We start from the raw sequence: 22,212 nt of genomic DNA on the forward strand, positions 1-22,212 counted from the left end.
TCCACCCATCTCGGTCTCCCAAAGTGCTGAGATTACAGGCATGAGCCACCGTGCCCGGCCTTAGTTTTTTTTGATCTCCACCAGATCCTTCTAGAAGGGTCTCTACTTTGGCTGCACAACAGAATCACCTGGAGAGTTTTTAGAACTCCTGATTTCTAAAGCCGGATCCCAGAACAATTACATAAGAATCATGGGGATGAAGTCGGTCTGAGCCCCAGGTGATTCCAATATCAGCCCAGGTAAGCACAAGTGCTCCAAGGTCTTAGCCTCATTCTGCCAAGGCAGGAGGCTCCAGAGGGGTGAAATAAGTTGGCCCCAGATCTCAAGCTTGTGAAAGTGAATTTCAAAACCAGATTCTCTCTTCATTCTCTGTGTTCTTTCAGATGTGGCTCTTATGGCCACAGGAAAAGGTAGTAACTGACATGTACAGTTGTTCCCTAGTATCTGAGAGGAATACATTTCAGGATCCCCAGTGGATGCCTGAAACCACGGAGAGTACCTGATATAAAACCATGGTTTTTCCTTTTTAAAAAATGTTTGCTGGGCAAGGTGGCTCACGCCTGTAATCCCAACACTTTGGGAAGCTGAGGCTGAAGGACTGCTTGAGCCTAGGAGTTCAAGACCAGTCTGGGCAACACAGGGAGACCCTGTCTCTACAAAAAAATTTAAAAATTAGGCTGGGTGCGGTGGCTCACGCCTGTACAAGTCCCAGCACTTTAGGAGGCCAAGGTGGGCTGATCACCTGAGGTCGGGAGTTCAAAACCAGCCTGACCAACATGGAGAAACCCCGTCTCTACTAAAAATACAAAATTAGCCAGGGTGGTGGCGCATGCCTGTGATCCCAGCTACTTGGGAGGCTGAGGCAGGAGAATCGCTTGAACCCGGGAGGCGGAGGTTGCAGTGAGCTGAGATTGTGCCATCGCATCCCAGCCTGGGCAACAAGAGCGAAACTCTGTCTCAAAAAAAAATAAAAATAAAAATTTTAAAAAATCAGCTGTTTGTGGTAGCTCATGCCTGTAGTCCCAGTTACTTGGGAGGCTAAGGTGGGAGATTTTGAGCCTGGGAGGTCAAGGCTGAAGTGAGTCATGAGCACACCACTGCACTCCAGCTTGGGTGACAGAATGAGACCATTTCAAAACGAAAACAGAGATAGGTAGGGTCTGTGTCATCCTGGCTGGAGTGCAGTGGCCTGATCAGAGCTCACAATAACCTCAAATTCCGAGGCTAAAGATTTCTCCTGTTGGGCGTGGTGGCTCATGCTTGTAATCCCAGCACTTTGGGAGGCCGAGGCGGGTGGATCACGAGGTCAGGAGTTCGAGACCATCCTGGCTAACACAGTGAAACCCCGTCTCTACTAAAAATACAAAAAATTAGCCGGGCGTGGTGGCGGGCGCCTGTAGTCCCAGCTACTTGGGAGGCTGAGGCAGGAGAATGGCCTGAACCCAGGAGGCAGGGCTTGCAGTGAGCCAAGATCGCGCCACTGCACTCCAGCCTGGGCAACAGAGCAAGACTGTCTCAAAAAAAAAATTTCTCCTGCCTCAGCCTTCTCAGTGCCTAGAACCACAGGTGTGTGCTCCCATACCCAGCTAATTTTTTTTTTTTTTTTGAGAGACAGGATTTTGCTGTATTGCCCAGGTTGGATCTTGAACTCCTGGGCTCAAGCAGTCCTCCTGCCTTGGCTTCCCAAAGTACTGCAATTACACACATGAGCCACTGTGTGGGACCTATACTATGGCTTTTTGATCTGAAACCTATATTATTATACCCATTTTACTAATACAGACCCAAAGCTCAGGGCAGTAAACACACCTAGGAATTGTTGGTTCTGTCACCAGAACTAAGGAAATTCTGTTTTAACCAGGAGAAACAATTATTTGGGTATAAGTTAAATGCATAATTATACATGTATTTTTAGTAGAAGTAGACGGTTTAGAGGTACAAAGATCAAGAGTATTTTGGCATAGAGATGAACCACAAGTTGAGCCTTCTACACTGGCTGACGTCAGCTGAACGCTGAGCCTAAAGGGGAAAAGGAAGGAAAGACCTACACCTCAATGGCAAGTTGTTTTTTTTTTTTTTTAAGAGACAGAGTCTTGCCCTGTAACCCAGACTGGAGTGCGGTGGTTCAATCTCAGCTCACTGCAACCTCTGCCTCCTAGGTTCAAGGGAGTCTCCTGCCTCTGCCTCCCAAGTAGCTGGGATTACAGGAGTGCACCACCACACCTGGCTCAGTTTTGTATTTTCAGTAGAGATGGAGTTTCACCATGTTGGCTAGGCTGGTCTCAAACTCCTGACCTCAGGTGATCCACCTGCCTCAGCCTCCCAAAGTGCCAGGATTACAGGCGTGAGCCACCGCAGCTGGCTTAATATTTTATAAACAACAAAAAAATTTCGTTTATTTGAATCCAAACATAGTTTTGAGACCATGCGTGGTGGCTCATACCTATAATCCCACTTTGGGAGGCTGATAGGAGGATCACTTGAGGCCAGGAGCTACAGACTAGCCTGGGCAACATGGTGAGACCCTGTCTCTACAAAAAGGTAAAAATTTAGCCAGGTGTGGTGTCATGCGCCTGTAGTCCTAGCTATCTGGGATGCTGAAGTGGGAGGATCACTTGGGGGTCGAGGCTGCAGTAAGCGATGATGGCACCACTGCACTCTAGCTTAGGCAACAGAGTAAGACCCTGTCTCAAAAAACAAAGAAACATGGCTGGGTGTGGTGGCTCACGCCTGTAATCCCAGCACTTAGGGAGGCGGAGGCAGGCGGATCACTTGAGGCCAGGAGTTCCATGGCCATCCTGTTCCATGCCTCATGCAGCTGCTTCTACCTGCAATGCCTTTCTTTTTTCTTTTTTTTTTTTTTTTTTTTTCTTTTGTCTCGCTCTATCGCCCAGGCTAGAGTGCACTGATGCGATCTCGGCTCACTGCAAGCTCCGCCTCCCGGGTTCATGCCATTCTCCTGCCTCAGCCTCCCGAGTAGCTGGGTCTATAGGCGCCCGCCACCACGCCCGGCTAATTTTTTGTATTTTCAGTAGAGACAGGGTTTCACTGTGTTAGTCAGGATGGTCTCAATCTCCTGACCTCGTGATCTGCCCGCCTCGACCTCCCAAAGTGCTAGGATTACAAGTGTGAGCCACCGCGCCCGGCCTCTACCTGCAAGGCCTTTCTTCCCTCCGCAGCCTCCAGTGAGCCCGCTCAAAAGTCAGCTCTGGTCACATGGGAATCCCATCCCCAAACCGGAGTGCATCTTTTACCCCTTGCTCTCACAACACATACAGGTTGAGTACCCCTCATTTGAAATGCTTTAGACCAGAAGTGTTTTGGATTTCAGATTTTTCAGATTTGGGAATATTTGCATACACATAATGAGATATCTTGGGGATGAGACCCAAGTCTAAACACAAAATTCATTTATGTTTCATATACACCTTATACACATAGCCTATGGCAATTCTATACAAAATTTTTAACAATTGTGTGCATGAAATAGTTCTGACTGTGACCTATCACATTAGGATGGGTGTGGAATTTTCCACTTGTGGTGTTATGATGGCACTCAAAATGTTTCCGATCTTGGCTGGGCATGGTCACTTAGGCCTGTAATCCTAGCACTTTGGGAGGCTGAGACGGATGGATCACCTAAGGTCAGGAGTTTGAGACCTGCCAGGCCAACATGGCAAAACACCATCTCTACTAAAAATACAAAAATTAGGCTGGCATGGTGGCACATGCCTGTAATCCCAGCTACTCAGGAGGCTGAGGCAGGAGAATTGCTTGAACCCAGGAGGCAGAGTTTGCAGTGAGCTGAGATCACGCCACTGCCCTCTAGCCTGGGCAACAGAGCCAGACTCCATCTAAAAAAAAAAAAAAAGTTTCAGATTTTGAATTTTTGAACTAAGGATGCTCCAACTGTACTATATTTTTATTGAAATCACTACTTTCCACCTCCCCCACTATGTTTGGCATTTTCAGGACAGAGATTTACATCTAACTGTTTCTGTATCCCAAGCATCTGGCATGGTGCCTCCTACACACTAAGTGACATCAGAAGTTTGAAGAATATAGCCGGGCAGAGTGGCTCACACCTGTAAACCCAGCACTTTGGGAGGCTGAGGCAGGCAGATCACCTGAGGTCAGGAGTTTGAGACCAGCCTGGCCAACATGGTGAAATTTCATCTCTACTAAAAATACAAAAATTGGGCCAGGCATGGTGGCAGGTGCCTGTAATCCCAGCTACTCAGGAGGCTGAGGCAGGAGAATCGCTTGAACCCAGGAGGCAGAGGTTGCAGTGAGCTGAGATCGCACCACTGCACTCCAGCCTGGGTGATAGAGCAAGACTCCATCTCCAAAAAATAAAAAAAAAAGTTTAAAGAATAAATGAATGTTGTCCACACCTCAATTCTTGAAACTTTATACTTATGTGTAGCCTCTGCCTATAAGAATTAAGGCTGGGTGTGGTGGCTCACTCCTGTAATGCCAGTATTTTGGGAGGCCAGGGTAGGAGATTGCTTGAGGCCAGGAATATGAGACCAGCCTGGGTAATATAGTGACACCCTGTCTCTACCGAAGAAAACAACAATAATGATAAAATAATACAGATTTTTTTCAAAAGAGAATGAACATTTGTAATGGATCCCTTAATTTTCACAGAACTTCAAATTAAATTACTCCGATCTTTGGAATGACCCTCAGGGTATTATTATGACCTTTCCCAGATAAGAGAAACAGTAGTCCAAAGTTACACTGTCAAAACTGGTGGAGCTGGGATCCTGGCATTTTGGCCCTCCCTTCTCCACTGCAATGCTAGCCCCTGAGACGGCATGCACAAATCTATGTTATCTGTTATTTTTCACATGTTGCCAGCACGTCACAAATCCAGTCTAAATAAAATGTACAGCTTCCTCTTGCTACCACAGCTAGGATTTCTAGTCACCAATAAGATCCATTCCTTTTCCATAAACCAGGACCATCTCTGGGAATCTGCTCTCCTTCTACCCAAGCCCAAAGCAAGTCTTGGGGAGGGGAAGGTCACAAATCCACCTGCTGGAGAAGGGAGTTTCTAGTTCAAAAAAAGTTCTTCCTATACATTTCTAGGCGTAAGAACCCCATTCCAGTCTCAAGCTCCCTCCAAGAAAAGTGGCTCATCCAAGTGGCCCTGTTAATCATGCCCAGGAGATGATCCTGAAATTGTGTTTGTGGACATTAAAATCCTAATGAAATGCACTAGGAAGCTTGGCATTTAAAGGATTCCTGCTGGCAATGAGTAAGCACAGTGAAGATTCCTTCTGGAAGGGGAGTAACTGACCCCAGAGTAATTGTCCTGTTCATCTCATTGATACCTAATGGGTTGGCTTAAAGAAGCGCTCAGCAGCTTCTACTTCCAGGCCTGGAATTCTTGGAAATGTGGTCTTTCCGGGCTCTCCACTGCTTGGCATCGGAGCCTTGTTTCCTCATCCTGCTTCCCTTTCCTCCTGAAACGGTTTATAGACCTGAGGTCCCGCTTGTGAGCTGAGCAAGGGCTGAGGGCCCTCAGTGAGTTGCCCACCTTTGGGAAAATGAAGACACAGGGTGGGCAAAGCCATGTGCTAAATGAGAAATAGTTAAAGAAAGATTTGTCTAGATTTCACAATGGCTCTGTGTCTCATATCACTTTCATTTTGATGTCGGAAACAGGATTCAGTGCCTCTTACTCACGGTTGCATCATTGATGGCAGAGAGACACTGTGTTTCTTGGCAGAGGCTGGCCCTTACAGATGAACTGGGGAGAGGGGGCTCATGCTGGGCCTGAAACATACTTTAGGAAGCTTTTTCTCTCCCCTGTTGGAGATGCTTCCCCACATTTCTCTCAACAATGGATTCTAAGCCCCTCCACCCCTTCCTCAAATTAACAGCTGCACCCACCCCAAACAGGCTCATTCACCCTGAGCAAAGAAGACTCCATCTTACAGTCCCAGTGTTCCTCATCCACACTTCCAGGCCTGCCTCTCTTCTCCCTTTCACCTAAGTCTGCCACCTCCCCATCCATCTGCCCAGGAGCATCACACTAACAAACATCTCCTCTCCCTAAGGTATCTGCAATCAACTCTCCACCAGCCGTTTCCGTCAACATCCAAACATGCCCAAATCTCTCACACTGAAACATTAAAAAGTAAGTAATCCCTTCACCCCACTTCTGCTCCAGCTATGGCCTTAGCTCTCCCTACACAGCTCCAAAACTGACATCAGGCCCATCCTACTCCCAAAGCAGTTCTTAACAAGGTCACTGTGATCTTTGGTTGATCAAACCCAGTTGTCAGTCTGGTTTCCATCCTCCTTCCTCCTTACAACTGATGCTCACTTCGTCCTCCCAAGCTTTTTTTGCCCACTAACTGCTCCCACAGGTGCCCAGCTTCAGCAGGCTCCTGGTCCCAAGGGGCAGGACTGGGAGATGTTCTCCCTGTAGACAGACCAGCCCTTGAGAAGCCACATTACCATCTTGGAGCATCCTATGCTATGGTCATGTGATCTAAAAGTTAGTACCTTAATAAAGACTCCAAGTCCCCATCAATAATAGTTCCTGTTTTCCAAAATTCCAAGAATGACTCCAGTCTCCATTAGATGGACGCAATCTTTCTTTAGAAATGCTAAAATTGTGGAGGGCCTTGACCTAGTCAGTTGTTCTGTCTTTACCAGAGATTTGCATATCTCTGGCTCCATCCTAGTTGATAGTTCCTTTCTTAGAAGGCAATCTCATTTACAAGTGGCTAAAATATGCTGTTGCCCTTGGGTGTCAACAAGGTGTCCTGTAACTGACATGAGACCACCAGTGAGAAGTTCCTGATTCTTCACCTACTGACTAACTCCTGCTCTAGCCCCTCCTCCGGTTCCTCCTCAGAGGCCTCCTAAAAACCTTCCCATCCTGTAAGCCTCCAACCCCATTATGCAGTCAGACGGAACTAATGGCTCCCCTCTGCAGTCCCTCCCAGGATTATAAATCTATCATACTCAAGTATTGATTAGTCTTGATATTTTATTAGGACAATTTAGGGGCTTATTCTCACATTTATTTTCATTTCAAAAAGTGTTAAAAAGCAATAAATAACTGCCTGATACCTAAACAAACACCCAGACTCATTATGTCAATAACCTGGTAAATGTTTTACTTGCTGGTTTCCAGCTGCCATGAGGAAAGATCCTCCCATTTGCCAGATGCTCAAATGGTGCCTGGAAAACAGATCTATAAGGTGCATTATCCTAGGAGGGAGCACCACAGTAAATCAACAATTTCAGGGTTGCTGAATGTTTCATATCTATTTTTTTTGTCAGGGAGGGGAGTAAAGGCATGGTGTACTGGAAAAAGCATGGACTAAACTTGGATTCAACTTGAACAAAACCAGACTGTCATTCTTACCGTGTCGCTTACTAACTCTGTGTAGTCTCTAGAACTCAGTTTCCTCATTTATACTAAATAGTTGATACAAATAACAGGATGGTGCCGGCAGAGTGGCTCATATTTGTAATCTGAGCACTTTGGAAGGCCAAGGCAGGCAGATGACCTGAGGTCAGGAGTTCGAGACCAGCCTGACCAACATGGTGATATCCCATCTCTACTAAAAATACAAAAATTAGCCAGGCAAAGTGGTGGGCTGCTGTAGTCCCAGCTACTTGGGAGTCTGAGTCTGGGGAATCGCTTGAACCCGGGAGGCAGAGGTTGCAGTGAGGCAAGATCATGCCATTGCGCTCCAGCCTCAGTCACAAATAACAGGATGACCTTCCCTGCTAGGGATTGTTAAGGTAAGAGATATGAAAGCCCTTTGTGTGCTGTAAACTTCATGAGCCTTTTGTGAACTTCACTGCCCTTGCTCAAATGGGCAGCAGAGTTGCTTTTGGCTGGTATCAGGGATGATCTGTGATAAAAGGAAAACTGGAACTTCCAATTAAGCAGCTCAACTTTGCCTTGACCCAGCTGGTCACCTGCATTACTTCACAGGATTCTTGGGAAGACAGTGATATAGGAAATGGCAAATGGCTTCCAAGGGGCAAGCAAGTCTTGGGGCACTCAATAGTATAAACTCTTTAGGAAGAAGCAAACTGAGGACATTGGTTCTTCCTCTGTCTTGGTAATATCAGCCACAGCAAGAAGGACTGACAGAAAAGGAAAAAAAAAAAGAGAAACAGAGGAGAAACCACGTCTCTACTAAAAATATAAAAATAAGCCAGGCATGGTGGTGCGCTCCTTGTAATCCCAGCTACTCTGGAGGCTGAGGCAGGAGAACTGCTTGAACCTGGGAGGCAGAGGTTGCAGTGACCCCGAGATCCCACCACTGCTCTCCAGCCTGGGCGACAGAGAGAGACTCCATCTCAAAAGAAAAAAAAAAGAATAAAAATGCTAGTCATCTACTGATAATATGAGCCACCCAACCCAACCCTTATGTGCCCGGCCTGGCGGCAGAAGACCCCTGCAGTCTAACTGACTGACCTTGAACTGGTCACTTCAGTTTCCTGTCCTCTTCATCAGTTCAACTAGGGACACTAAGAGAGCCCTCCTTCGGTGGTTATCGTGTCAGCATTAAGTGAGGTAATACATTTGAAAGAATTTGGTAAACAGTATCTGTTTACAAAGCTGTATGCATGTGAATGATAGACATTATTTACAGTAAGTTTGTGAGATAAATATGAAAAACCCGATGATAGTCCATTTTTTGGCCCTACTAGGCAATGGCAGGAGTTTCTGTTTAAAAAGAACCGGGGTGGGTGGGGCCTTCCAGTAACTAAAGCAGCCACAGAGAGTGGGTCTTAGATCAGGGTCTAGAGCACAACAGCTTTGGTATTTTAGATTTGAGTCCTGCCTACTGCCAGTGACAATTTACATAATCCTAGGCAATTTATTTAATCTTTTTAAGCCTCCGGCGTATCTTCTGTAAAATGATAATAATAATAGCACATACCTCACAAGGTTGTTATGTTGATTATTTGAGATAATGCACTTAAAACAATTTACACAATGCCGGCTCAGTACAATGTTAGTTGTACTTTGGGTAGGCCGGAGGAGGAAAAAGGGAGTGAATGTATTAACTGGTAATTTAGTTCTGTTTTGCTCTGTTCCCTGGCTTGTTCTCACCTAAGGAAACATTTTAAAATTACACATATTTGCAAGAACTGGAACATCATATGGAAGATGAGAGTTGGTATTGCTACTTACGGTGGAGCGATAGGGAAGTGATTGCTTTTCCTCTATCTCTTGTCACAATGTTGTTTGCACGAAGGATATAGCTTTGTTTTGTTTTGTTTTAATTTAAAAATAAGATACAAGACTTGCCCTGAAATGTAGTACTAGCAGTTGGCTCTGAAAATGCCTTAAGTGGGGAAGTCTTTGAAAGATAGAGACAGAAACGTGTAGCTTGCAGGAAGAGAAGTCAGAAAGATAATATTAAAGTGATACATTCCCATTGCACATGAAATAAAACCTATGGGCCAGGCACAGTGGCTCACGCCTGTAATCCCAGCACTGTGGGAAGCTGAGGCAGGCGGATCACCTGAGGTCAGTTGTTCGAGACCAGCCTGACCAACATGGAGAAACCCTGTCTCTACTAAAAATACAAAATTAGGGCCGGGCGCGGTGGCTCAAGCCTGTAATCCCAGCACTTTGGGAGGCCGAGACGGGCGGATCACGAGGTCAGGAGATCGAGACCATCCTGGCTAACACGGTGAAACCCCGTCTCTACTAAAAAATACAAAAAACTAGCCGGGCGAGGTGGCGGGCGCCTGTAGTCCCAGCTACTCGGGAGGCTGAGGCAGGAGAATGGCGTAAACCCGGGAGGCGGAGCTTGCAGTGAGCTGAGATCGCGCCACTGCACTCCAGCCTGGGTGACAGAGCCAGACTCCGTCTCAAAAAAAAAAAAAAAAAAAAAAAAAAAAAAAAAAAAAAATTAGCCAGGCATGGTGGCGGATGCCTGTAATCCCAGCTACTCGGGAGGCTGAGGCAAGAGAATCACTTAAACATGGGAGGCGGAGGTTGCAGTGAGCCGAGATTGCACCACTGCACTCTAGCCTGAGCAGCAAGAGTGAAACTCCATCCCAAAAAAGTAAATAAATAAAACCTATGAACCTCACTGAGGCCTACAAGTAGTTCCATGAATATAGAAGATACTCAAGGTAGGACTGAACTGTTACCTGCTGCCTTCCAGTTGCCTTTCCCCCAGCCTCCTGAGCCAGCAAGCATTCTGGTGTCCAGCTCTCCCGGCTCCTATCAACACTGCCCGCCATGCTCTGTCAGCTACTTCTGTGCTTGCAACTCAGGTCTCTGCTCAATGTTATCTACTTCTAAAACACCTTGGCATTCCATCTCATTATCCTTTTTATTTTCTTTATAGTACTTATACACTGTCACACATTATCTCATTTGCTTACATTTTGCTGTTTACCCATTAGTTTATGTGTTTGCTTTCTCTAGAATACAGTAGCTCCCCCTTATTGGAGGCTTTGCCTTCTTCAGTTTCAGCTACCAGAGGTCAGCGGAGGTCTGAAAAAACTAAATGAAGTATTCCAGCTTTGGAGACATCAGTGCCATCCAGAGCCTCTTGCCACCAGCTATAGTCAACCCCACCATATTCTTTGACATCGTGGTCCACGGGCTGCGTCTCCTTCAGGCTGTTTGCCGACAAAATTCTGAAGACAGCAGAAAATTTTCATGCTGTCAACACTGGAGAGAAAGGATTTGCTTATAAGGGTTCCTGAATTCACAGAATTATTCTACAGTTTATGAGTTAGGGTGGTGACTTCACATGCCATAATGGCACTGGTGGCAAATTCATCTGTGGGGAGAAATTTGATGATGAGAACCTCATCCTGAAGCACAAAGGTCCTGGCATCTTGTCCATGGCAAATGCTGGACCCAACACAAAGGACTTCCAGTTTTTCATGTGCACCACCAAGACTGAGTGGTCGGATGGCAAACGTGGTCTCTGACGAGGTGAAAGACAGCATAAATATCATGGAAGCCATGGAGCACTCTTAGTTCAGGAATAGCAAGACTAGCAAGAAGATCCCCCATTGCTGGCTAATAAATTTGACTTGTGTTTTATCTTAACCAACAGACCATTCCTTCTGTATCTCAGGAGAGCACCCCTCCACCTCATTAGCTCACAGTATCCTATGATCTTTGTGTTCTCACTGCAGTTCCTGGGTTCCATACCGTCCTTATTGCCTTCCATGTCTAGCTGGATTGCAGAGTTAAGTTTATGATGATGAAATCAAAGCTAAATAACAAAAAAAAAAAAAAGGAGAAGAAATATTCAAAGACCAGTCACAATGGCTCATGCCTGTGATACCAGCACTTTGGAAGGCTGAGGCAAGAGGATCATTTGAGCCCAGGAGTTTCAGTCCAGCCTATGCAATATAGCAAGACCTCATCTTTAAAAACAAACAAACAAACAAGCAATAAACAAATATTTACTTTTTTAAAAGAACAAAAAGAAACATCCTGGAAATAATTCATGTTTTAAATTGCACACAATTCTGAGTAGTGTGATGAAATCTCTCACTATCCCACTCTGTCCAGCCTAGGACATGAATCATTCCTTTGTCCACTGCATTGACACAGGTACACACCCATTAGCCACTTAGTAGCTGTCTGCATGATCCATTAGACTGCCATGGTAACTCAGTGCTTGTGTTCAAGTCATGTTTAATTTACTTAACAACGTCCCAAAGAGCAAGAGTGGTGATGCTGACAGTCTAAATATGCCAAAGATAAGCTGTAAAGTGCTTCCTTTAAATTAGTCTCTTACTGTGACTAATTTATAAATTACACTTTTATTGTTTTATTTATTTATTTATTTATTTTTGAGTCAGAGTCTCACTGTGTTGGTCAGGCTGGTCTCAAACTCCTGACCTCAAGTTATCCACCCGCCTCACCCTCCCAAAGTGCTGGGATTACAGGCATGAGCCACCATGCTTGGCCTAGAAGCCACTTAGATTGGATGTGTGGGCTTTAGAGTGGCAGCAGATATAAGGGCAATGGTCCACGTCCTTTCTAAATAAAAAACCAAAAGACAAAATTTAGCTTAAGGGAATCAAATTCTTGGGAAATCTCATAGCTCACTTTGATTTAACCCACACTTACTGGGCGGAGCCCCACAGCAAGATGAACAAGATTCAGAGTATATTCCTCATAGGGTAGATATGACTAGAATGGGAATCATGAATAAAAAGCAGAATCGGAAAAGAGTAATAAAGTACCAGCAATAAACTCTCCAGGAGCATGGAGCGAAGAGTCAGAAGCCCCATCTAAAGTGAACTCTAAGGAGACTTTGGCCTTCTCTTTCTGTCAAGGTAAAAGTGCAACCTGTGAAAAGTGAAATCCACAACAAAAACTGCCCATGAGCTCATCTTACCAGCCCCCCCTGCTCTCACGGTCAAGATGGCTCCTTCATGTCTGACATGTTTTTCTCAGCATTGCAAACAGCGGCAGGCCTGGGGCAGATGGGCAAACTGCCTTGCTGTTTGCAGAAAGGAGGACAAGATCTTGAACCACTTAGTTCTTCAAGAGGAACAAGTAGTTCTGACCACATCTTGGGTTGTTCTAGAGGCTGCTAGGAAAGAAATGAAACTTTTGCTTACACTGGCAGGTGAAGGTGAAGCGCTAAACTCCAAGGGAAAATACCCTAGTGCCTCGTTTTATTTATTTTTATTTTTATTTTATTTTTGTAGAGACAGGGAGTCCTTGACACTATGTTGCTCAGGCTGGTCTTGAACTGCTAGGCTCAAAGGATCCTCCATCGTTGGCCTCCCAAAGTGCTGGAATTACAGACCTGAGCCACTGTGCCTAGCCAAGTGTCTCCTTTTAGCAATGAGCTTGCTGTTGAAAAGGTTGTGTGCCTATGAGCTTTTGTGGACTCTTTTACAATTAAAAAAAAAAAGTCCCTTCTAACCTATCATGTTAGAAGTGCTGCTGTTTACACAGCAGAACCTGGAGGTTCACCTCCATGCAGTAGTTTGTGGAAAAGCTAGAGCAGTGAGGACCACGCGTCTCGGCTCAGTCCTGTGCCACCCACCATTTTACTTAAGCAACTCTTTCCCCCTCTGTGCCTCAGTTTCCTCGTCTGCCATCTGAGGAACTGGATGAGAGCAGTGTCTTTCAAACTGCAAATTTTGATCCATTCATAAATAATAAAATCAGTCGGCCAGGCGTGGTGGCTCATGCCTGTAATCACAGCATTTTGGAAGGCTGAGGTGGGTGAATCACCTGAGGTCAGGAGTTTGAGACCAGCCTGGCCAACATGGTGAAACCCCGCCTCTACTAAAAATACAAAAATTAGCTGGGTGTGGTGGCGCGTACCTGTAATCCCAGCTACTTGGGAGGCTGAGGCACAAGAATCACTTGAACTAGGGAGGTGGAGGTTGCAGTGAGCAGAGATCATGCCACTGCACTCCAGCCTGGGCAACAGAGTGAGACTCACTCTCAAAAAAACTAAACTAAACTAAAATAAAATAAAATCAGTCTAGTGGGTTGCAACCTTTTTTTTTTTTTTTTTGAGATGGAGTCTTGCTCTGTTGCCTAGGCTGGAGTGTAATGGCACAATCTCAGCTCACTGCAACCTCCGTCTCCCAGGTTCAAGTGATTTTCCTGCCTCAGCCTCCCAAGTAGCTGGGATTACAGGCACCCACCATCATGCCCATCTAATTTTTGTACTTTTGTAGAGACAGGGTTTCACCATTTTGGCCAGACAGGTCTTGAACTCCTGACCTCAGGTGATCCACCTATCTTGGCCTCCCAAAGTACTGGGATTACAGGCGTGAACCACCGTGCCCAGCCTGCAACCATTTTTTTTTTAAACAGAGAAATAGAATAGTTTAGAATACAAAATGCCAGGGTGCATTACAGTTAATATGTATTGTCTTGTGAAATGCTTGTTTTATCCATAAACACATATTACTGACACCAACACAAAATGTATTTTTCACTGTGAGTTATTCTGGGAAAAAAAAAAAAAAAGAAGAAGAAAAAATGCTCAAAACATACCATATCGAGTTTTCAGGGCTCTTAAGCAGAGACAGACCAATCAATAGGTTGGCACTACTCCTTGCCTAATTGCCTATTTCCCATTGTTTGCCTGAGGACTGAGCCTGGCTCCAAGTGAACATGCCATTTGGCTCCTCCTCTAACTGTGGACACAGTGACCTAGAAAAGGAGATGCTCAACACTGCATTTATTGTCCAGCATGACGTCAGCCAGAAAGCATTGCAAAAATAATATTATGATTATTGAGTGAAGGTCTGTTATGTGCCAGATTTTGTGCTAAGTGATTTAAATACAGTTAAGTTCATTTTTTTTTTAAGTTCATTCTTACAAGGTGTCTGTTGTTTAAGGTGTATATGATTGTCCTCATTTTTCAGAAAAGGAAACTGAGGCATGGAGAGGTTTTGGTGTGGCATTCCAAGGTCATAGAACGGGTAAGTGGCCAAGGTAGAATTGGAGCCCTTATCTGTCTGTCTCTAGAGTCCCCACCATTGCACACTTTTTCCAGGTTGGGATGCTTTGCAACGAAGTGACTTTGAAATAGCAGTTCCCGGCCGGGCGCGGTGGCTCAAGCCTGTAATCCCAGCACTTTGGGAGGCCAAGGCGGGTGGATCACGAGGTCAGGAGATCAAGACTATCCTGGCTAACATGGTGAAACCCCGTCTCTACTAAAAATACAAAAAACTAGCCGGGCGTGGTGGCGGGCGCCTGTAGTCTCAGCTACTTGGGAGGCTGAGGCGGGAGAATGGCGTGAACCCGGGAGGCGGAGCTTGCAGTGAGCCGAGATCAGGCCACTGCACTCCAGCCTGGGAGACACAGCGAGACTCCGTCTCAAAAAAAAAAAAAAAAAAAAAAAGAGATAGCAGTTCCCTTCACATTGTATAAGTGTGTCTCTGGCTCTGACCTACAGGTGGTGGAATGGAGTTGGTTTACATTTCTAAGTAATCAAATTACCTTTCCTGGAGGGGGGCTGGGGGGTCTCAGAAGGCCTGAATTAAACTGAAGGTCTAATTTGGGGACATTCGTTTTTTCTTTTTTGACATGGAGTCTTGCTCTGTCGCCCAGGCTGGAGTGCAGTTGAGCTATCTCAGCTCACTGCAACCTCTGCCCCCCAGGTTCAAGCGATTCTTCTGCCTCAGCTTCTCAAGTAACTGGGATGACAGGCATGAGCCACCATGCCCGGCCAGTTTGGGGACATTCTTATTGCACAAAATTTCTTCCAGAACATTTGGTCCTTTGGGATTTCCCCAGATTGCCAACAATTAGACAGAAAATTCCAACTCCCCCTCCCTAGTTGCTTCATAGAATCCACCATTTTCCCCTGCCCCGCACCTTACCTATGAGTATACCTCTCTTGTGGGCTACATTGGTAATACCTTACCATCCAGGGAATCTTGGGTTTTGGGTGGTTTTTGTTGTTGTTGTTGTTGTTGTTGTTGTTTTTATTGCTGTTTTAACAAATATAACTTCATTTCACTACTTCTTTGCTGAGGCCACGTTCAACCAATGACGTTGGTTAGTAACGTGTTCAGTTTACCCAGGAATAGACGATGAAGGGATCAATATATCAACTTTTCTTATATTAGAGGTTTTAGAGATTTTTAAATTGAGCATCCAGATTACAATACACCCACTATCCCAGTGTTCTAAGGAAATTAGTCCGGGCTTAAATTAAGCTTAAATCTTGTTTCACATTTAAAATACAATTTAGCACATTAGTTTCATATGTTTCTATTTTCTAGCCTAAAAAACACTAACAGCTCTTTGACTACAGTAGTTGAAATCCTACTTAGCACTCAATAACTAACATAACTTCTCCAACCCCCAGGCAAGGCAAATTCAGTGGTCCTTTGGCACCCACTATGTTTTGCAAAATGTTACAGGCTTGACTCTCCATCCTTTATCCATCCCCCATTCCCTACCTTCCATCCCTGAACTTACCCCAGGGCAGTAGCCACATTGTATTCTTACTTACCCTGATATCTGGCTCCCACACCAGTGCAGGATGAGATTCCCTGCATATGTGAAGCCTTCAATGTACGTTGTCACATTGAATTAATTTTTAAGTTAACTTTGTATTGAAGTATAAGATGCCTGCAGAAAGGTACACACTCATGTTTGAATCCTCACCAAGTGAAAAAGAATATACATCCAGCACCCCAGAAGCCCTGCACCATAGCCCACCATCCTCAAATGTCATGACTTTCCTAACTTGTAATGCCATAGAGTAGCTTTACTAGTTTTTGAACTTGTTATAAATGAAATTACAACACGAACTCTCTTGGTTTGGGTTTACTGCATTAAACATTATGTTGGCCAGCTTTAGCCATGGTTTGGTTTTGTTTTGAGACGAAGTCTTGCTTGGTCGCCCAGACTAGAGTGCAGTGGCGTGATCTCTGCTCACTACAACCTCTGACTCCCGGGTTCAAGCGATCCTCCTGCCTCACCCTCTGGAGTAGCTGGAATTACAGGTGCACATCACCATGCCCAGCTAATTTTTGTATTTTTAGTAGAGATGGGGTTTCACCATGTTGGCCAGGCTGGTCTCGAACTCCTGACCTCAGATGATCCGCCCACCTCGGTCTCCCAAAGTGCTGGGATTACAGGCGTGAGCCACCGTGCCTGGCATACACCAGTTATTTATGTATTCATTCTACTGTGGATGGACATTTGGGTTGTTTCTAATTTGAGGCTTTTATGAATAGAGTTGCTATGAATATTCTTTGTATATTTCTTTCTGTTTGGTATTTACTTAAGAGTACAATTGTTCAGCTTTAGTGGATACTGCCAAATGGGTTTAAGGGTGATTGTGGAAGTTGACAAGCTGATTCTAAAATGTATATGAAAATAGAAAGGACCAAACAATGTCCAGACAATCTTGAAGAACAAGGCTGCAAGCCTTACACTACTATGTATTATAAAACTACAGTAATTATGACAGTGTGGTGTTGGCACAAATAAGCCAAATGACTGGAAGAGAGAATCCAAAAACAGATTCACAATTATAAGCTACCTGATTTACGATATAGATGACATTGCAATGCAGACAAGAAAGGACGATGTTTTCAATAAATGGAGCCAGATCGATTGGATAAACAAATTAAAAAAAAAAAAAAAGCTTAACCACACATTAAAATCAATTCCAGATGGGTTATAGATCTAAATGTCAGAATGTTTAAAAGTAAAACAATAAGGCTTTGTAAATACGTGCATTAAACAGAACATAAAAAGTACTAACTATAAATAGAAAAATTGATAAATTTGGCTGGGCGCGGCGGCTCAAGCCTGTAATCCCAGCACTTTGGGAGGCCGAGACGGGTGGATCACGAGGTCAGGAGATCGAGACCATCCTGGTGAACACAGTGAAGCCCCGTCTCTACTAAAACTACAAAAAACTAGCCGGGCGAGGTGGCGGGCGCCTGTAGTCCCAGCTACTCGGGAGGCTGAGGCAGGAGAATGGCGTGAACCCGGGAGGCGGAGCTTGCAGTGAGCTGAGATCCGGCCACTGCACTCCAGCCTGGGCGACAGAGCGAGACTCCGTCTCAAAAAAAAAAAAAAAAAAAAAAAAAGAAAAATTGATAAATTTAACTACTTTAGAAATGAGAACTGTTCATCAGAGGATACCACTAAGAAATTGAAAACAACCGGGCACGGTGGCTCACGCCTGTAATCTCAGCACTTTGGGAGGCTGAGGCAGGCGGATCACCTGAGGTCAGGAGTTCAAGACCAGCCTGACCAACATGGTGAAACCCCATCTCTACTAAAAATACAAAAATAGCCGGGCACAGTGGTGCACGCCTGTAATCCCAGCTACTTGAGAGGCCGAGGCAGGAGAATTGCTTGAACCTGGGAGGCAGAGGTTGCAATGAGCTGAGTTCACACCATTATACTCCAGCCTGGGCAACAAGAGTGAAACTCTGAAACAAAAAAAAAAAAGAAGACAAGACAGACAAAAGGAAGGAAGGAAGGAAGGAAGGAAGGAAGGAAGGAAGGAAGGAAGGAAGGGCAAAGCACAGACTGAAAAAAGATATTTGCAAAAGTATATCCAGCAAATGACTTACAGACAGATGATATGAAGTCCTCCTACCTATCAATTACAAAAAGATAGACAACCCAGCCGGGCATTGTGGCTCACGTTTGTAATCCCAGCACTTTGGGAGGCTGAGTTGGGCGGATCATGAGGTCAAGAAATCAAGAACATCCTGGTCAACATGGTGAAACCCCGTCTTTACTAAAAAAAAATACAAAAATTAGTTGGGTGTGGTAGCATGCACCTGTAGTCCCAGCTGCTGGGGAGGCTGAGGCAGGAGAATCACTTGAACACAGGAGGCACAGGTTGCAGTGAGCAGAGATCGCGCCACTGCACTCCAGCCTGGCGACACAGTGAGACTCCATCTCAAAAACAAAACAAAACAAAACAAAACAAAACAAAAAAGATAGAAAACCCAATAGAAAAAAATGGGCAAAAAAGAAAAAGAAGGAAGAGAACAGTGAATGAGCACTTTACACACACACATATTCAAATGACCAATAAACATATGAAAAGGTGCATGAGGGAAATGCTAATGAAAACTACCAGGAGATACCTGCACATTCAACAGTTGGACAAAATGGAATACTCAGGTAGTACTCAGTGTTGGTGAGAATGTAAGGTAGCCGGGCGCGGTGGCTCAAGCCTGTAATCCCAGCACTTTGGGAGGCTGAGACGGGCGGATCACAAGGTCAGGAGATCGAGACCATCCTGGCTAACACGGTGAAACCCCGTCTCTACTAAAAAATACAAAAAGCTAGCCGGGCGAGGTGGCGGGCGCCTGTAGTCCCAGCTACTCGGGAGGCTGAGGCAGGAGAATGGCGTGAACCCGGGAGGCGGAGCTTGCAGTGAGCTGAGATCCGGCCACTGCACTCCAGCCCGGGTGACAGAGTGAGACTCCGTCTCAAAAAAAAAAAAAAAAAAAAAGAGAATGTAAGGTAACTCATGCTCTTATTTGCTGCTTGGGGGAATAAATATTGGTCTGTCCACTGGATTTCTTCTAAGCTGGATTGACTGAAGTCTGGAAAGCAAATTAACAGGATCTACCCAAATTTTCATCTCTCTCCAGCTCCCAGGGGAATTGGCTGGGGCAGGAGGATAGTGGCTAGGAAGCTCCATAGTTATTACTACCAAGCAAGTGTGCCTCAAGCTATGGGCAGGCATGTCCTTGCTCTCCCAATAGAAACCTCTATTTATTTCTTTTATTGTTTCTATTCATTTACCCAGGTGTCATCAAACACTCCCTGAGTGATATGCTCTGCTTGACCCTTTGCAAAATTCATGGTCATCATTGGGAGCAAGACTCATTTCTCACCAGGCTGGGCTCCCGAACTCCTGGAAAAATAAGCAGGCACAGGCTACAAACAACGTGTGGTTCTTATCTCATCCAAAGACTCGAAGCTCCTGACTATTAAATTTATCCTCAAAATAAATTCCTAGTATTCAGGATCACACTCATTTTTAGTTTTTTTACAGGTTCAAGTTCCAAAATTGTCCTCCTAGCGGGGCACCATGTAACCCCAGCAGTTTGGGAGGCCAAAGTGGGAGGATCACTTGAGTCCAGGAGCTCAGGATGAGCCTCGGCAACAACATGGGGAGGCCCTGTCTCTATTTTTTAAAAAAGGCCGGGGGTTGGCGGTGGAGGAGAAAAAAAATGTCTTCCTCAAAGGGATCAGCTTACCACCAGAGGTATATGTTGGCACCATTTGTCAACGTGATTGGTGAAAAATGTATCTTGCTTTACTTATCTCTTTGATGACTAATGAGATGGAACTTTATTTTTTTTTTGAGTTCGGAGTCTCACTCTGTCGCCAGGCTGGAGTGCAGTGACACCGTCTTGGCTACCTGTAACCTCCACCTCCTGGGTTCAAGCGATTCTCCTGCCTCAGCCTCCCCAGTAGCTGGGACTAGAGGTGCATGCCACCATGCCCAGCTAATTTTTGTGTTCTTAGTAGAGATGGGGTTTCACCATCTCTAGTCAGGATGGTCTTGATCTCTTGACCTCGTGATCCGCCCACCTCGGCCTCCCAAAGTACTGGGATTACAGGCGTGAGTCACCGCACCTAGCCAAGACTAAACTTTTAAAATGTATTTGTAGGTCATTTTTATCTCTTTAATTGGTTTCACCTACTTTGTCCACTTTGCCATTATGTTTTCCTTGTGATTTTGCAAGAATGCTCTATATAGCAAACATATTAAATTTTCTTCTGTTACATCACAAATATTTTTCCAGTATTTGGTTTTATCCTTTTAACTTTACTTGTGGTGGGCTTTCTTTTTTTAGACATGTGAATTTTAATTGTTTATTTTTATTTTTATTTTTGAGACGGAGTCTCTCTGTCACCTAGCCTGGCGTGTAATGGCGCCATCTCAGCTCACTGCAACCTCTGCCTCCCAGGTTCAAGTGATTCTCCTGCCTCAGGCTCCCCAGTAGCTGGGATTACAGGCGCACACCACCACGCCTGGCTAATTTTTTATTTTTTGCATTTTTAGTAGAGATGGGGTTTCACCATGTTGGCCAGGCTGGTCTCGAACTCCTGACCTCAGGTGATCCACCTGCCTCAACTTCTCAAAGTGTTGGGATTACAGGTGTGAGCCACCGTGCCTGGCCTTTAACTGTTTGTATAGTAATGCCTGCCAATCTGTTATAACTGGTATTTTTGCAAAATACTTTCCTTTCTTGTTTTTGTTTTTGTTTTTTTTGAAACTTTAAAATCCCTCAAACGTTGCTTATTACACAAGTGAATTCTGATCCTCTTGATGGGCTTATCGGCAGGATTTATCGTAGCAAATATAGGCACTAGAGCCTCCAAACTTTGGACTTGCAGCAACCAGTGTCAGCTGCCAGAAGGATACATGTCATACTGGATGAGGATGTCTTTGATCTCCTTCTTGGAAGCCTCATCTACATATTTCTTTTCTATTTTTCTTTTCTTTTTGAGATAGGGTTTTCTTTTCTTTTTTTGAGATAAGATTTGGCTCTGTCATCCAGGCTGGAGAGCAGTGGCATGATCTCAGCTCACTACAAGCTCTGCCTCCTGGGCTCAAGGATCCTCCCATCTCAGCCTCCCAAGTAGCTGGTACCACTATCGCGGGCCACCACGGCCAGCTAATTTTTGCATTTTTTTTGTAGAGGGAGGGGGTTTTGCCCTGTTCCCCAGGCTGACCTCAAACTCCTAGACTCAAGCAATCTGCCCGCATCGGTCTCCTAAAGTACTGGGATTACAGGCGTGAGCCCTCACCCGCCCACATATTTCTGGCAACAGGCCACAAGGGCTTTGGAGATGAACTGACAGATAGTACAAATAGGACCCACATGACCGTCCCCCATCACCCTTCATAAATGTACACACCAACAAATCGCCCCTTGCCCAGAAGCAGCACGGGTTCTAGCAGCTTGTATTGCAGCGTGCCTGGCTCTATCATCTCCAGGGCCGCCAGTTCACCTCGTCCAGGCCATTAGGGCGTTTGCCGCGCACCACAACTGTGGCTTTCTTCTTGCGTCTGAAGACCTGCACAGACTGCAATCGGCTCTTGGATGGCCTGGCTAGGTAGATTAGAGCTCCCCACCGCGCAGCGCCACAACTGGAAAAAGCACAACTTTTCCAATATGGTTTTATTTTTCTTTATTGTTGAGACAGGGTCTCGCTCTGGTTGCCCAGGGTTGAGTGCAATGGCGCCATCTCGGCTCACTGCAGCTTCAGCCTTCCGGGCTCAGGTAATGCTCCCACCTCAACCTCCCAAGTAGCTGAGATTACAGGCGCAGGCCACCACCCCCGGCTGGTTTTTTTGTATTTTTTTTTTTTTTTTTTGAGACGGAGTCTCACGCTGTTGCCCAGGCTGGAGTGCAGTGGCGCGATCTCGGCTCACTGCAAGCTCCGCCTCCCGGGTTCCCGCCATTCTCCTGCCTCAGCCTCCTGAGTAGCTGGGACTACAGGCGCCCGCCACCGCGCCCGGCTAATTTTTTGTATTTTTAGTAGAGACGGGGTTTCACTGTGGTCTCAATCTCCTGACCTTGTGATCCGCCCGCCTCGGCCTCCCAAAGTGCTGGGATTACAGGCTTGAGCCACCGCGCCCGGCTATTTTTTTTGTATTTTTTGTAGAGACGAGGTTTCACCGTGTTGCCCATGCTGGTCTGTAACTCCTGGACTCAAGCAATCCTCCAGCCTTGGCCTCCCAAAGT

General features: G+C 45.4%; 1 pseudogene; it reads right to left on the reverse strand.

Annotated features, from left to right (window-relative positions):
- Positions 1 to 20,829: 20,829 nt before the first annotated feature.
- LOC126937273 (40S ribosomal protein S16-like) lies at positions 20,830 to 21,571 on the reverse strand (annotated as a pseudogene).
- Between the last annotated feature and the right edge of the window lie 641 nt (positions 21,572 to 22,212).

This window comes from Macaca thibetana, chromosome 15 (genome assembly GCF_024542745.1).
Source record: "Macaca thibetana thibetana isolate TM-01 chromosome 15, ASM2454274v1, whole genome shotgun sequence".
Lineage (NCBI taxonomy): Eukaryota > Metazoa > Chordata > Mammalia > Primates > Cercopithecidae > Macaca > Macaca thibetana.